Here is a 7,062-nt window from a genome sequence, read left to right as displayed (position 1 = left end):
TGAGTGACTCCAACTTATAAAACTACTGAATTCCATCAAAACATATTATATATTGAAACACAGTGATGGTGCATAAAAGTATTGCCTTATGCTTTATTACAATGGCTAATTTTAGCCCCTAACATAGTTTCTGGTGGCCTTGTCTAACACATTTGAGAAAAACAGATATTACTTTCCACCTTGCTGTGAACTCACTTGGGAAGCTTCAACTGCTTTTTCAAAAATAGAGCCAATAACCAGTTATTTCAAGAATATATTTTTGGCAGTGACTGGAATTTGTTTGAAACTATATTTCTACAGTAAGCACAAGCATGAGGATCATCTTGCATTATCAAGTGTTCTTAAGCATTTTGAATGTACTGAAACTTATATAAAATCTTTAATTAATACTAGATCAGGTCTTTATAAAGTTATAATCCAGAGTTATGATTTACAAATCACTCAAATTTTTTTTGGTATTAAATTCAGAGAGTGAATATCCATAATGGATGAGATGTGTGTAGGGTTAGTCACAGAAGATTTGAGGTAAAGATGTCTAGAAGATTCTCCAACGTAAGGGAATATGGGGAACCAGACTTTCTAAGAGAAACAGGAATAATAAAGTCATAGTTTTAATGAAATATATATGGATGAAGGAAAGAACTGAGTTCTATTGTATGATTTTCAGGGGTTCTGGTTACAATACAAATCTCTGTAGCTCTCATTGATTATTTTAAAAATGCATTTCTCAGCCCAAACTAAGCATTTTGTTTTCTGGTACATTCATTTTTGTCTTTTCAGTTAGGCTGCTCATGCTCATTTATTCACTTTTATCATTAAAGAAAACAGAGCAAAATGACATCTCTCAATTTATGCAAAAATCAGTGGTAGGAAAAAAAAACTAAAATTCTTAGTCCACTAGATTTCAGTTTGGGTCATTGCCTGCAAAAATACCCAATGTCCTTTATATCAAGTTATTTAATTCTTCCTTGGGGTTTTTCCTTAGGAATGTGTTCACTATATATATATATATATAAGTTTTTTTTTTTTTGCTAGTGGAAAACATGAATTAATTTCTTGCAAGTTCTGTGCATCATTCCACTTTCATTTATATTAAATGCATTCTATAAATCCTGCAGGTTTGTTTTGGATTGTTTATAGAAATATACTAGGAAGGAAAGGATGATTGCTAAGCTGGATTTCAGTAATGGAGTAATCAGAGACTTTCATAGAGTTCATTTTATTCCTTATTTATGATTTATAGTTGTTCTTTAACTGCCTGCAAGGTACATGAAGGAGCATAAGCCAGAAAACTATGAAAACATACATAAATATTTATTCAAATGTGTTATTTTTTGCCTGATAACAATTTTTTTTAAGTTTTCTCTATTGGAGCATATTTTTCAGAGCAACTCACTCAAGTTTCTTCTGTTTTGTTTTGCTTTTATTTGTTTTTGCAAATTACTAGGGAAGAGGCAAAAGTTTTATTCTCCCCGGAGGAATTGCACTCACTGCAACTTTATCACACCCTAAGTTGAAAAACATGAGGATGTGATAATGATGCTGTTACTATTGTTTCCCAAGGAGCACAGGTGAGAGGCAAAGCAAGCAATCAGGTCACACTCCCAGTCTCGTCTTCTATATAATCTGAAGCATAAAAAGAGCTTTGCACAGATCTGAATTTATAACACCATTCTCAAAAGTCTGTGTGTGTAGGGATGTGTATCTCTGTGTGTGTGTATGTGTGTATGCGTGTGCATGCACACACACGTGCCCACCTTTCATTCCTTAACAATCTCTAGGTATATTAATATTATGCCGAAACAATGGATTGAAAAGCAAAAAATTCAAACAACTGCAAACACTAAATAACTGTTTTGAGTCCAGTGCACCAATTTTACTGCATTCATCATTGTTTTAATGTTGCTAGTATGAACCAGAATAAGGAAATCTGTGGGCCTAACGATAAGCCAAACATCCTTCTCTTGTTGATATCAAATGCAGACACTATGGAAGGTATATTAGTAACACGTTTTCCAGACATCAGCTGGGTGGGTGTGTTAACAATAGTGGCAAAGTGCTCAGGTTCTAGAATCAGAGTGCTGGGCTTCACATTATGGCTCTGCTCCTCTCCAGCTGTGATCCTATGTGAATTACTTAACCTTTAGGGACTCAATTTCCTCTTCTGTAAAATGTGAGTATTCTACCCTAGTTTTACTTTTGGGATTATATGTACTAAACTATTTGTATATAAAATGTATTAAAGAGCTTAGTACAATGCTAGACAGTTAGTATTCAGTAATATTAGTTAACATCAGTATGTAATGTCTCAGTAAAGATTTTACAATTGACTGACATCAGAGAATATTGGTTGGGTTTCTAATAATTATGTCTAAAAGAACAGTGACTCTATTCACATTGAAGACACATTCAAGGTGCTTTAAAGATGACAGACTACAAAATGACCTCCTTAATGATTGAAGAAAAGATATCTATTGGCTCACTAAAGTAAAATAAAGTAATACAGCGTATGACTTGGGGAAGAAAATAAAATTTATCAGTGTTGGAATTGTTTAACAATCTCTGATTTTTACTGAAAGAAAAAAGTTATCTAAGGCAGAAACATAGCTTGACACAAGGCAGAATCTTTGTATAGGACAAATTGCTTATGAAATCTTTGTGACAGGAATCCCAAATTATACATCAATTCATTTAACAACCAGAATTCTGGAGGGAATGGAATGTGTTGGTTTGTTGTTGTTGTTGTTTTTAGAATGTTAAATTTGGCTTGAGTACCCATTGCTTAATATTTGCTATTTGGCTTTGAATGATGTGGTTAGTGGATGCCCTCTCTCACGAAAGGATGATCTAAGAGGATATATTTCAACACTGACAGCAGTAGCAGGAGAAACAGAGTTTTCATTCATTTATTTGTTTACTTACTCATTCATTCATTTGTTCATTTATTCATTCATGTATTTATGTGTGCGTGCATGTGAGCAACCAAGCAGTCTGGTCGAAGTCATTCTGTAGTTTATGATGATTGAGATTATAATTGGACTTTTCCATGGTAATAGTCAACACTAAAACTTAGCAGAGTGGCATCTGTTTTCTAAGATAAAGGCAGTAAACATTTTGAACATGCAAGAGTTCAGATAATGTTATTACCATGAGGCCTTCTTGAAGACTCTACTGGAGGCTGATATTCAGGCAATTAAGAGATGAGTAGAAAAGCTATGGAGAAATGTTGGTATAGAATATTAGAAGTATAGGGCTAAGACACCAGAATGTAAGGCTCTGATTGCAGGGCTGCCATCGGAAGAATAAGTGTTAATATTTCAGGACTAATAAGCAGACAGGTGTGAGAGTTCTGATTACAGAATGCAATACAACTGTCATAAATCTTGACAATGAATAACTCATGTAACTAAGAAAAGTTGGGAAGAAAAGAGTGTGTACAAGAAAGGAAGACTGTGTTTTTTTTTCTTTACCTTTTATAACAATGGATCAAAATATATACTCAGCACTGATAAATCTAGTAACAGAAGTAGATGGAACTTTTGATCTGCTAAAATTGATGGTAAAGGAGAGAGGAAATGGGATTGCAGAAAATTATTCTATATACTAACTTAATAACTGTTCATATGGCATTTTTTAAGGAGCTATGTAAGAAAATAATTAAGTGGACAATTCAAAAAACTGCTTTGGTAATTGTGTTGGGAAACATTATAAATTATAACTTATATAAAGGGCAATTTAGTAATATATAACAAACATTTAAAAAGACACATATTCCTTGACTTAAGAAATTCCATTCAAAAATTTATTCTGGGCACCTGGGTAGCTCAGTGGGTTAAAGCCTCTGCCTTCGGCTGGGGTCATGATCCCAGGGCGCTGGGATTGAGCCCTGCATCAGGCCCTCTGCTCAGCAGGGGGCCTGCTTCCTCCTCTCTCTCTGCCTGCCTCTCTGCCTACTTGCTCTGTCAAATAAAATCTTTAAAAAAAAAATTTATTCTGTAAACTCCAGCATAGGTGAAATGATATATGTATATATAGTTAATTATTGTTTTATTGTTAATAAATAATTATTGTTAATTATCATTTATAAGTGAAAGATTAAAATCACCAAAATGTCCGTCAGTAAGGGACCAATGAAATAAAAATGTAAAAGCCCACAATGGAGAGGCACAGAAGGATAGAACTTGTATGTGCTGATATGGAATGATGTCCAAGGTAAAGTGAAAAAAAGAAATGAGAGGGGTGTATGCTACCACTTGAAAAAAATGTAAAAAATGCTTGTATGCATATTAAATATCTCTAGATGCATACCAAGAAACTTCATAGCAATTTACATTAAAGGGGAGAACTGGGAGCTAAGATTAGAGGTAGGGAGGGAAATTCATTTTAGACCTTCTTTGCTCATTTTTAAATGTTGTAGCATTAATAATTATTACATTTAAAAATGAATTAAATGTAAATTAAAGGAAAACAAGGAGTATTCATTTATGTCATTTGTAACCTCTGTGAAAATGGCTCATTGGAATGGTTTGAATGGAGTAGGTTGAGAGGAAAATAGGGTTTGAGAAAACAGAGAAAGGACAATAGACAATGGACATCTTTTCAGTAAGTTTACCTGTGCTTAAAGTTATAGATGGGAGCAATAGTGTTATAGGTAAAAGATAACAGATAGACCATAAGATAAGTATAGGTAATGGGAAAGACTAATAATCCTCCAATATATTTTCGTGGTAATGGGGGATACTCCAGTATCTAGGATGTAAATTTTACCCAAAATAATGACTATGGTTTTGAAACATTAGATTTTTTTTTTCTGGTAGGAATTATATATAAGGACTTGATCTCTGTTAAGGCCCCTCCTCCTTGGTGGCAATAGGAACATTTTATCTGTATCTATTTCTCTAATGAAAGGGGGCAGAGAGGATAATTGAATAGATGGAACAAAGCCACATGATCGTGGGAAAAGGCTGTCCTGGTGAGGCCGGCAGGCGGTGTGGTATAGTATCTCCACCCTGCTGGTCTTGCTGCTTTCAGATTCCACCAATATTCTTGGTATGTGCTGCTTGGGAGAGTTGAAGGGAGGAGCAAGTGACAGGACATTCTGTAGGTCTAGCCCCACAGAACAAATGGAATATGGTTATTGTGTGAAAAAAAAAAGAGAAGAGTTATGAAATATTTCTATTTCAAGATCTACAATTATGTAGACATTTATTTTGCCTTCCATCCCAACATATATTCTACTTCTGTAGTTTATCTGTAACTTTGGGGAAAATTTATTTTATTTATTGCATCTGCCTCTCACCTCCCGCTCATCCTGCGGTTCACACCCAACCCAAGCCATGGCCACCTACACCCAAATGTCTTCTCTCTTCCTATCCTTTTTTCATGTACTATTATGCGGCTTTCTATTTCCATCATGTGAAAATTGTTCCACTTTCTCACCAATGGGCTCTCCACCTTCTTCTGCTCCAACTTCATTTTTTAGAACTCTCAGTTGACAATACAGACAAGTAGGTGGAGTTATTGCATTTTGTTTTGGTAGATGAATGAGTAGAAATTCTAGAGTCGACAACAGGGCCTGTGAACTGAACACAGGGTCAGTCACTGTTATTTAAAATAATGAATAGTGCTCACTTTGGTAACACATAAACTAAAATTGAAATAATACCGAGATTAGCACGGCCCCTGCACAAGGATGACAAGTACAATAATAATACAATACCAAAAGAACTAGATTTTCATTTAATTGAAGGCAACTCTTTTTTTTTTTTTTAATTTACTTGACAGAGAGAAATCACAACTAGGCAGAGAGGCAGGCAGAGAGAGAGGAGGAAGCAGACTCCCTGCAGAGCAGAGAGCCCGATGTGGGGCTCGATCCCAGGACCCTGGGATCATGACCTGAGCTGAAAGCAGAGGCTTTAACCCACTGAGCCACCCAGGCGCCCCAAAGGCAACTCTTCTAATAGCGCTGTCCAATGCAGAACAGGCCAGGCTTTTCTTTCAAAATACGCAAAGTTTTCATTCAGGTCACCTACTTCCCAGTTTGTTATAGTGGGATTTCTGCATTAGACAGGCAGTCGGTTTGAAGGTGTCTAAAATCTTTCCAAATCTTAACAGTTTATGACCATTGGATTCATTCTCTACTTATCACTGAAGCTCATTCTTATGTCTGCATTGCTTGTGAAGAAGTCAACTTACCTATAGTACAGTGATTCACTTTTTAACCCACTGAGCCACCCAGGCGCCCCAAGTGATTCACTTTTTAAGAAGATACTAGTTCCATATAAAAATCAAAATAATTTCATCTTTAAAAAAGTCAACCTGCCTAGGTATTCAACTAGCTTTTTGCCAGAGGGGGTTTTTTGAAATGAGCTGAGACAGAGGCACATGACTGCACAGGCGTCTAGCACAACAAGGGCAACCAAGACAAGAGGCAACTTGCACAGCTGTTCAAAAGAAGGGAGAGGTACTGGTTCCAGGCCTGTTCCAGAGAGCTCAAAAGTACTCAGCCCTGGCAGAACAAAGAACCCCAGGAGGGAAGCTTTGCTCCAAAAGGGAGGTTTTTTTCTTCAGGAGAAGACTGTTCCAGGAAAAGAAGACTGGCTGTTTCAAACTCAAAAAAAAAAAAAAAAAAAAAAAAAGGCTGATCTCATGGCTCTGAGCAAAATAGTGAGTAGAAAAGAAATATTAACTTGAATCCAGCTGAGAGAAGTGGATGAAAGTAAACCTACTGCATATCTAGAAAGAGAAATGACTATTTCTTCTATTTAGCTTTGGCCTGTTTTTCCTTTGTTTTATATTTTGTATTTTTTCTATTATTTATGGTTGATAAATATGCTTTGAAACTATGGGCCCTTTTTGTTTGTTTTCTCTGTATCATTCATATTTACCTCTAGGAACATTTATAGAATGTGTCTTATAGAGCAGACACTATATAAGGTGCTCTAGTTTAGAAACAATAGGACATGGTTCCTTCCCATGCGGGAGCTTTGCAGGATGGCCACACAATTCATGGTAATAGCAAGGAGTGGGTAAAAAGTATACGTTTTGGAATAATATGGGCTA

General features: G+C 35.7%; 1 pseudogene; it reads left to right on the top strand.

The window, feature by feature from the left end:
• The first annotated feature begins 5,623 nt into the window (after window positions 1–5,623).
• On the top strand, window positions 5,624–5,737 carry LOC123945356 (annotated as a pseudogene).
• The last annotated feature ends 1,325 nt before the right edge of the window (window positions 5,738–7,062 follow it).

The sequence above is a fragment of the Meles meles genome, chromosome 6 (genome assembly GCF_922984935.1).
Source record: "Meles meles chromosome 6, mMelMel3.1 paternal haplotype, whole genome shotgun sequence".
NCBI lineage: Eukaryota > Metazoa > Chordata > Mammalia > Carnivora > Mustelidae > Meles > Meles meles.
Note: the sequence above shows the minus strand (reverse complement) of the source record. Positions and strands in the feature narration are given on the sequence as shown.